Here is a 9,462-nt window from a genome sequence, read left to right as displayed (position 1 = left end):
AGGGAAAGATCAGTCTCTTCAATAAACGGTATTGAGAGAAACATGTATCCATATCCAAAAGAATGAAATGGACCCCTGTCTCACACTCTATACAAAAATTCAGGCAAAATGGATCAAGGACCTAAATATAAGAAGCAGTACTGAAAACTCCTACATTCTGGTTTGCTAAAGCTTCCGTAAATGCAATATACCAGAAATGGATTGGCTTTTACAATGGGGGTTTAATAGGTTGCAAATTCAGAGTTCTAAGGCCATAAATGTGTCAAAACTAAGGCATTAACAAGAGGATACCTTCCTTGAAGAAAGGTCAGTGGTGTCTGGAACACCTCTGTCAGCTGGCAGGTCCCTGAGCTGGCATATCTTGGTCCTTTGCCTTTGAGTTGCAATGCTTACAGCTTCTGATTCCAGTGGCTTTCTCTTACAGCATCTGTGGGTTCTCACTTTGCTTCTCTGGTGCAAACTCTGGGGTTCATCTTTTAGCATCTCCAAACATCTTTCTGTCTGCATCTCCAAGCATCTGGATTTGTATTGGCTCTGAGTTCTCTTTCAACTGAGCTCTCTTAAGGACTCCAGTCAACAAATAAGGCTTACCTTGAATTGTCAAGGTCATGCCTCCATGGAAACAATCTAATCAACACCCACAATGGGTCTGCCCCCAGAAGAGTGAATTAAAAGAACAGTCTTTTATGGGGTACATAACAGATTCAAACTAGCACATCCAAAAACAAAATGTAGGACAAAATCTTCAAAATATAGTTATAAGGGACAGTTCTTAAACCTTACACCTTAAGAAAAAACACTAAAGAAAAAAAATAGATAAATGGGGCTTCCTTAAAATTGAACACTTCTGTGCTTCAGAAGACCTAGACAAAAGGGTGAAAAGGCAACTGCCTCAATGGGAAAAATATTTGGCAACCATACATCTGACAAGGATTTTATATCTAGACCATATAAAGAAATCCTACAACTCAACAAAGACAAGCCAATTAAAAATGAAGAAAAGATATCAACTGACATTTTTCAAAAAGGAAATACAGATGGCTGTTTCAGTTTCCTAAACCTGCCAAAATGCAATATACTGGAAATGCATTGGGTTTTAACAATGGAGATTTATTAAGTTACCATTCTAAGGCCATGGAAATGTCCAAATTTAGGCACCAGAAAGAGGATACCTTCTCTGAAGAAAAGCTGTTTGCATCCAAGTTTCCTCTGTCAGAAAGCAAGGCATATGGACAGCATCTACTGGTCACTCACTCCCATGTTTCATTACTTTCAGCTTCTGATTCCAGTAGCTTAATACCTGAGCACCTGTAGGTTTTTGCTTAGTACCTCCAGGGTGTTTCTCTCTCTAAATTCTCTCCAACTGCCTCTGGCTTTTATTCTTTCATTTATAAAGGACTCCAGTAAAGGATTAAGACCTAACTTGAATGAGTTGTGTCACAGTTCAATTGAAACAACCTAATCAGAAGGCCACATCCACAAAAGGCCTGCCCCACAAGGATGGATTAAAAGAACATGGCATTTTGTTAAGTACATTACCCCTTCAAACCAGCACAGATAGCTGAAAATGACATAAAAAGATGTTCAGCCTCACTAGCAATTAGGGAAATGCAAATCAAAATCACAAGAAAGTATCATTTCACACCTACTATAATGGCCACTATTAAAGAAACAGGAAAATTGAACTGTGGGAGAGGATGTGGAAAAACAGGGATGCATTCACTGCTGAGGGGGGATTTAAAATGGTACAGCTGCTATGTAGAACTGTTTGATGGTTTCTCAGAAAGCTAAGTATAGAGTTGCCTTATGACCCAGCAATCCCACTACTTGGTATGTACCCAGATGATCAGAAAGAAGGGATGTTAACAGACATTTGAAGACTAATGTTCATAGTGGCATTATTCACATTTGCCAAAACATGGAAACAACCTAACTGTCCATCAACAGATGAAAGGATAAACAAAATGCATTATATACATAAGGTGGAATGTTATTCAGTAGTAAGAAGAGTAAAGTCTTGAAGCACATGACAACATGGATGAACCTTGAGGACACTATATTAAGTGAAATAAGTGACACAAAAGGACAATTTTATGCTATCACTAACATGAACTAATTATAATAGTTATACTCATAGATGTAATATCTAGAATATAGGCTACCAAGAGATAGAATAAGGCTAGAGAATGGGGAACAGTTGCTTAATCTGTTCACAATTTTTAACTAGGTCAAACTTAAATTTTTGGAAATGAATAGAAGTAACAGTAGCATGTTATTCTGAGAATAACTCACAGTTTTGAAGGGTGGGTGAATGTGGTGGAAAGTGGAAGTTTAGAATTATGTGTGTTACCAGAAGGAACACTGGAGCTAAAACATGGGAATGTATAATACACAGAATCTTGTGGTGGATGGTGGCTATGATTAACTGGACAAATATTAAAAAGTTCTTTCTTAAACTAGAAGAAATGTACACTATTACAAGGAGTTAACAGTAGAGTTCTACATGGGAAAAAAAGGAACCTATTGCAAACTATGGACTACAGTTAACAGTAATATCTTAATATTTGTTCATCCACAGTAACAAAGGTTCCACAACCATACTAGGGGTCAATAATAGGGGGGACAAATTGTATGGGATGTTTTGGGGTTTTCTTTTGTTTTTTTTTTTTTTGAAGTAATGAAAATGTTCTAAAATTGATTGTAGTCATGAATGCACAACTATATGATGAAACGATGAGTCATTCATTAAATATTTTGGTTGGATTATAAGGTATGTGTATATATGTCAACAAAACTGTGTTAAAATTAACCCAACTGCATGCAGTTTGAAAGAGATTCACCTTAAATTCAAAGACACAATTAGGTTGAATGTGAAAGGATGGAACAAAATATGGCATGCAAACAGTACCCAAAGAGAGCTTGGGGAGCTGTACTGATATCAGATAAAATAGATTTTATGTTGAAAATGGTTTGAGGCAAACCAGTAATTATGTACTGATAAAGGCATCAATCCTTTATAATGATTAAAGACATTTATTACCTCACAACACAGCCCTAAAATATATGAAGCAAATATTAACAGTATTGAAGGGAGATACAGATTTTCTACATAAAAAGGAGACCTCAATCGGCCACTTTCAAAATGGATAGAACATCTAGACAAAAGAACAAAAGAAATAGAAGACTTGAACAACAACCTAAACCAACTAAACATACCAGATATACAGAGAACACTTCTCCCAACAGGAGAAGAATACACATCCTTAGCAAGTACACATAGATCATAAAACAAGTCTCAAAATATTCAAAAGTACTGAAAATACATACAATTTATTTTCTCCAACCATGAAGGAATGAAGCTAGATATGATGGCAATTCTTACTTATGACTGCTGAAATTATCAGGTCTCTTTTTAAGACCTTCAACTGACTGGATGAGACTTTGCTCATTGTTGAAGGTAAGGTCCTTAGTTGATTGGAGATTTAACCAGAGATGCAATCAACTTACTGAAGATTCAAAATCCATAAGGTACCCTCACAGTAACAGAAAGGCCAGTCCTTGTTTGACCAAACAACTGGTAACCATAACAAAGTCAAGGTGACATGTGAACATTACCATAACACCCAGCAATCCCACTTCTAGGAGTGTACCCAAAAAATTTGAAAGCAGTCAAAAAGATATATGGATATCAATGTTCATATCAGCATTATTCACAATTTCCAAAACATGGAAGTAACCAAAGTGACCATCAACCAATGAAGGGATGAATAAAATGTGGTATATACAGACAATGGAATATTACTGAGCCATGAAAAGGAATGAGGTTCTGAAACATACAACAATATGGATAAATCTTGAAGAAATCATGTTGATGAAATAAGCCAGACACAAAAGGATAAATATTGTATGATCTCAATGTTATGAAGTAATTAGAATAAGAAAGTTCATAGATTTAGAAACTAGATTATATGCTATCAGGCCAGGGTGTGGGAATAGAACAGGGAGCTAATGCTTAAATTTTACAGAATTTCTAATTGGGGTGATGGAAAGGTTTTGGTAATAGGTGGTGGTGATGGTAGCACAATGTTATGAACATAATTATAGCATTGAATTATGTGTTTGAATATTGTTAAAGGGGTAAATTTTAGGTTATATATACATTACTAGACTAAAAATTGAAAAAAAAAATCCACAATGGACTGTGGAACACAAACAGTAAATCCCAATGTAAACCAAAGACTATAGGTAATAGCTCAATTATGATAAAATTCTTTCATAAATTGTAACAAATGTTCCATACTAATGCAAGTTGTTAATGTCATATGACATTTCCTATATAGAGAAAATCCTGAAGAATCTACAAGAAAGCTCATGGAGCTAAGAAACACACTGAGCAAAGAGACAGGTAAAAGATCTATATGCAACAATCACTAGGTTTTCCATACCCTAGCAATGAACAGTCCAAAAATAAAATCAGGAAAAATATTCATTAACAACAGCAACTAGAAGAATACCTAGGAATAAATGTAACCATGGATGTAAAGGAATTTGTACGTGGAAAACTACAAAGCATTACTGAAATAAACTGTAAAAGGTCTAAATAAATGGAAAGATATTCCATGTTCATGGATTTGAAGACTTAACATCATTAAGATGGCAATACTACACAAAGTCATTTACTAATTCAATGCAATACCAATCATGATTGAACAGCATTCTTTGAAGAAATGGAAAAGCTAACCATCAAGTTCATATGCAAGGGCAAGGGACTCCAGACACCCAAAATTACTTTGAGAAAGAAGATGATAGTATATTCACACACCCCAGTTTCAAAACTTATTACAAAGCAATATTAATCAAAACATTGTGGTACTGGAAGAAGGACAGACATATGGACTAATGAAATAGAATTGAGAATGCAGGAAAAAAGACCCACATATCTATGCACAATTGATTTTTTTACACGGGTACATCAATGGGGAAGGAATATTCTCTTCAACAAATGGTGCCAGGAAAACTGGTCATTCATGTGCAAAAGTAAAAAGTGTACCCTTCTTAATACAATATACAAAAATTAATTCAAAATTGATCAATGATCTAAATATAAGAGCTATAGATATAAAACTCTTAGAAGAAAATATAAGGAAATTGTTTGAGTAACTTGTTTTAGGTAATGGATTCTTCAAATTTACAAAGAAAGAATATACAACAAAAGAAAAAATAGAGAAATGGAGCTTCATGAAAATTGGTAACTTTAGTGTGTCAAGGTACACTATCAAGAAAATGGAAAGGCAACCTACAAAATGGCAGAAAATATTCAAAACCACATAATTGATAAGGATTTATTATCCAGAATATAAAAGAATTCCTGCACCTCACAAAAAGCAAAATAACCCAATTAAAAATCAGCCAAGGATCTGAATAGATATTACTGTAAAGAAAATATGCAAATGTCCAATGAGAACAGGAAAATATACTTATACATCATTATCCATTAGGGAATTGCAAATCAAACCACAATTAGATACCACTTCACTCCCAATAAAATGACAATTTTTTAATGGAAAATGATCAGTGTGTGTGAGGATGCAGAGAAGTAAGAACCGTAGTACATTGTGAGTGGGAATGTAAAACGGGACAAACTCTATGGAAGACATTTGGATGGTTCCTGAAATATTGAACACAGAATTATTGTATGACCTGGCAATTCCACTTCTAGTTATATATCTAAAGAATTCAAAGTGTGGATTTGAACAGATATTTGTAAATCAATATTCACAGCAACATTATACAATTGCCCAAAGATGGAAATAAACAAATGTCTACAAAATGATGAATGGATTAAAAAACTGTAGTGCCTATAAACAAAGGAATATTATTCAGACACAAAAGCAATGAATTTAAGATTATGGTAAAACATGGAGTAACTGTGGACACACCACAGTGAGTTAAGTCAGACACAAAAGGGCAAATACATGAAATAACTAGAATGTGAAAACTATACACACAGTAGAGTACAATTTACTAGGGTCAGGAGTGGGGGCGGAGTGAAGGCATAATAACTACAGGGTTTCCTGTTGGGGATGTTCAACAACTTTGATAATGAACAGTGGTGAGTATAGCAAAACATTCTGAATATGATTAACCCCACTGAATTGTATGCTTGGGAATGGGTGTGATGGAAAGTTTAGGTTGCATAGTTTACACAATTTAAAAAATAAAGGAGACTAAAGAGACCATGCCGATTAAATTCAATACCTAATCCTAGACTGAATCTATTATTAGAGGAGAAAATACCCAAATGTTCATTGTTGGGAAAAGTGAAGAAATTGGAATACAGAGTCTAAGCTTTTAATCCATGTAAAATTTCTTGAACCTGATAACTATATTTAAGACAAATGAATACACCTGCTTCTAGAAATATACATGGAGGAATTAAATCTTCAAGGACTATTAAGTGCATAACCTATTGAAGAATATTTAGAAGATAGATAGACAGACAGACAGACAGACAGAGGCAAACAGGTAGTGAGAGGGAGGATAACAGAGAGGGGAAGAGGGGAAGAGAAAGAGAATATAATGCAACAAGATGGAAAAATGTGAAAAGCTGGCAAATCTGGGTATCTGAACACTGAGTTCCCTGCACAAGTTTTGTAATGTTCTTTCAACTGTCCTATAAATTTGAAATTATTTCAAAGTAAACATTTTTAAAAAAAAATATGGTGACTTGGGACTAGACAAGTCTCCCAGGAATGAGCTGGCTCTGGCATTCAGGGATTGAGAATGCTTTCTTGACAAAAAGCGGGGAAAGAAAGGTAACGAAATAAGGTTTCAGTGGATAAAAGATCTCAAATAGAGTTCAGGGGCTATCCTAGAGGTTATTCTTATATATGCCCCAGCTAGATGCTCCAAACGGCCACAGTAAGCCAAGTCCAAATCAACAGCAGTACTGAAAATACCAAATACCTGGGTCCCTATCTGAGACTCTATAAAAGTTTCACTCACTAAGTTTATTTATTTATTTATTTTTCTGGCTCCAAAGATCCTTTACTGAGATCCCCTTAAAACATTTCTGTCCTGAATTCAAATAAATTTCAATTCATTTGACAGGGTGATGGGCTGATCTGTATAAAGGCTTCATGGTGGTGAAAACAATGCCCACCTTCAATGGTCTCAGAACAGGTTCCTGACTAATGCAAGTGTGAATATTCTGAAGGCCTCTCTCCCATCTTCTTCAGGGTTTGATTGAGCTCCTTGAATTTATGGATCTGATGGATGAAGAAATCCCCACAGCACCTGGTGATCCTTGCCTGCAATGTGGATTACATCCTTATTGATGTAGAAGTCAACCTCAGAGGCTGACTGAAATCCACCATCTAAAGCAGAGATGCTGCTGGTACACACAGGTTCTTCATTTTGTGCTTGAAGACAAGAAGCTGGATACAGAATTCCTGCTCTTTGAGGTCCAGGAAGTCAGCCAGCATGGCCATGGGCATGGTGGTGTAGAGCTTGAAGAAGCTGCAGATGGTTGAGAGCTGGACCTGCTGCTGCACGTCATCAGAAAACAACTTTAGCTGCTGCAGGAAAGACTCCTTATGGTAGTTGAGGTGCACATTATCATAGTTGGGCATCAAACAGGTGACAGGAATTTGGGGCAGGAGTAGCTGAAGAGTTCCTCATAGACCTGTGGGTCACCCTTCTGCATGTGTAGCACCTTGTCCCCATATCTCTCCCACAGCTGGAGGTGAATGCTGTCATTAACATGGATGGGTACATGGTGAGGGCAATGGCCAGCAGCACATGCTTCTGCTCATTCTGTTTGTTATTCATCTCATACTTATATGTAGTCATCTGGAACATGCTCTTCATCCTCTGGATGTAGAAAAGGATGTGGGCAAAGATCCAGATGGCATCTTGGTAGTGACACATCATCAAGTATGCAAAGCTGACATAATAGTATGTGGTGACCTAGCACTTGGGCATGTGGGAATACATGCTCTTCTTGTTCAGTTTAATATTCTCCAGCACCTTGATAGCCTGGTAGTAATCCCCCAATGGGGAATGCAGGTGCAGAAGCCCCTCCAGGCTGAAGTAGACAAGCATCTTGTAGAGGGAGTGCCATCCATTCTCTCCAGCTACACTCTCTGGGTCACCTTCACTTGTATACACCTCCAACTGCTGGTTGATGTTGGATTTGTCTACAAGGGAATGAAGGACATTGAGGATGCTGTGAACATTCCAGATTTTGGTACTGGAACAAAGAAAGTCAATATCTTCCTCCAACTTCTTGGCTGTCTTACAGCAGTACTGACTAAATGATTGAAACTGGTAGATGAACTCATCAATGATATCCCAGAGCCACTGGTTGGGTAGTTCAAGGGTAGCAGAACCATCAGCATTAAGAATATAGTTGAAGAGGTTGCAGTAGTTGTAGTAAGAGTCAAACCTCTGCTCCAAGGATGGTCCTCCACTGATTTTGGCATATATATGCCTGTAGTATACTTTGTACAAAATCATGAAAACAGCATCATTGCCAACCTGCGGAACACTGGCTTCAGCCTCAGGCCAAGGGGTATTCTTAAAGAATCTTTCAGTCAGTTTGTTTCAGCTGTTCTCACAGATGTCCTGGATCTCATACACCTTCTGATCAATGACACCACTGGAGACCCTACTGGCCTGTAGCTCATAAATTTCTGGTCAATAAAATCTGAGATGGCTTTTGGAAATACTGGATGAAATTTTTTATCACTTCAGGGATCACCTGATAGTTCTGCTGTTCATACTGATATTCATAAACCAGGTCCTGCTTTGATCTCCTGTGTGCATATCACAGTCACCCTGGTAAGCATATGGATCATTAGCAGCCTCAGACTCATAATCATCAGTGAGATAGGACATGGCAGCAGAATTTGTGAACACCACTGGAGAGAGCAAAAAGAGATACTGGTGCCTGCATTATACTAAGTTTATTTTTAAAGAAACTTAAATCCTCCAGAGTGATTCTATGCCAGATAAATCCCAAAACCCAGAGGCAATAGCCTCTTCAAGAACATCAACCTGATGCATCCCCCTTCCGCATAATGTCAACACCACTTTTTCATATGAACAAGTTAGTATGGTCACTCCCCAGATATTCCTGAAGATTGAGAAAGGGATCAAAAGAGAGGGAGGGGAAGCAGCAGACAAGATAGTATTTAGCAAAGGATAAGGAACACTGAATCTTTAAATAATTTCTTTCTTAGATTCTAGGGTATTAGAATTGCTAGAGGGAAATAACAGACATGGTGTGACTGTAACCCATAACATTCTTCAAAATTTGATCTATAGGTACTTGTCAAATTGTGTTTTGAAAGATACCACCTTTCTCTATATATGTTATATTTCACAATATGGAAATGACTGAAACTGTAGAACTGTAACCCATCATATTCTTTGAAATTTTCTCTATTACAACTTGTTAAA

The 9,462-nt window shown here is 36.8% G+C and overlaps 1 pseudogene; it reads right to left on the bottom strand.

Moving 5' to 3' along the window:
- Window positions 1-7,190: 7,190 nt before the first annotated feature.
- On the bottom strand, window positions 7,191-8,687 carry LOC119545111 (annotated as a pseudogene).
- Window positions 8,688-9,462: the final 775 nt, after the last annotated feature.

The sequence above is a fragment of the Choloepus didactylus genome, chromosome 10, assembly GCF_015220235.1.
Source record: "Choloepus didactylus isolate mChoDid1 chromosome 10, mChoDid1.pri, whole genome shotgun sequence".
In the NCBI taxonomy this organism is placed as follows: Eukaryota; Metazoa; Chordata; class Mammalia; order Pilosa; family Megalonychidae; genus Choloepus; species Choloepus didactylus.
This window is presented reverse-complemented; position numbering and strand designations above follow the sequence as displayed.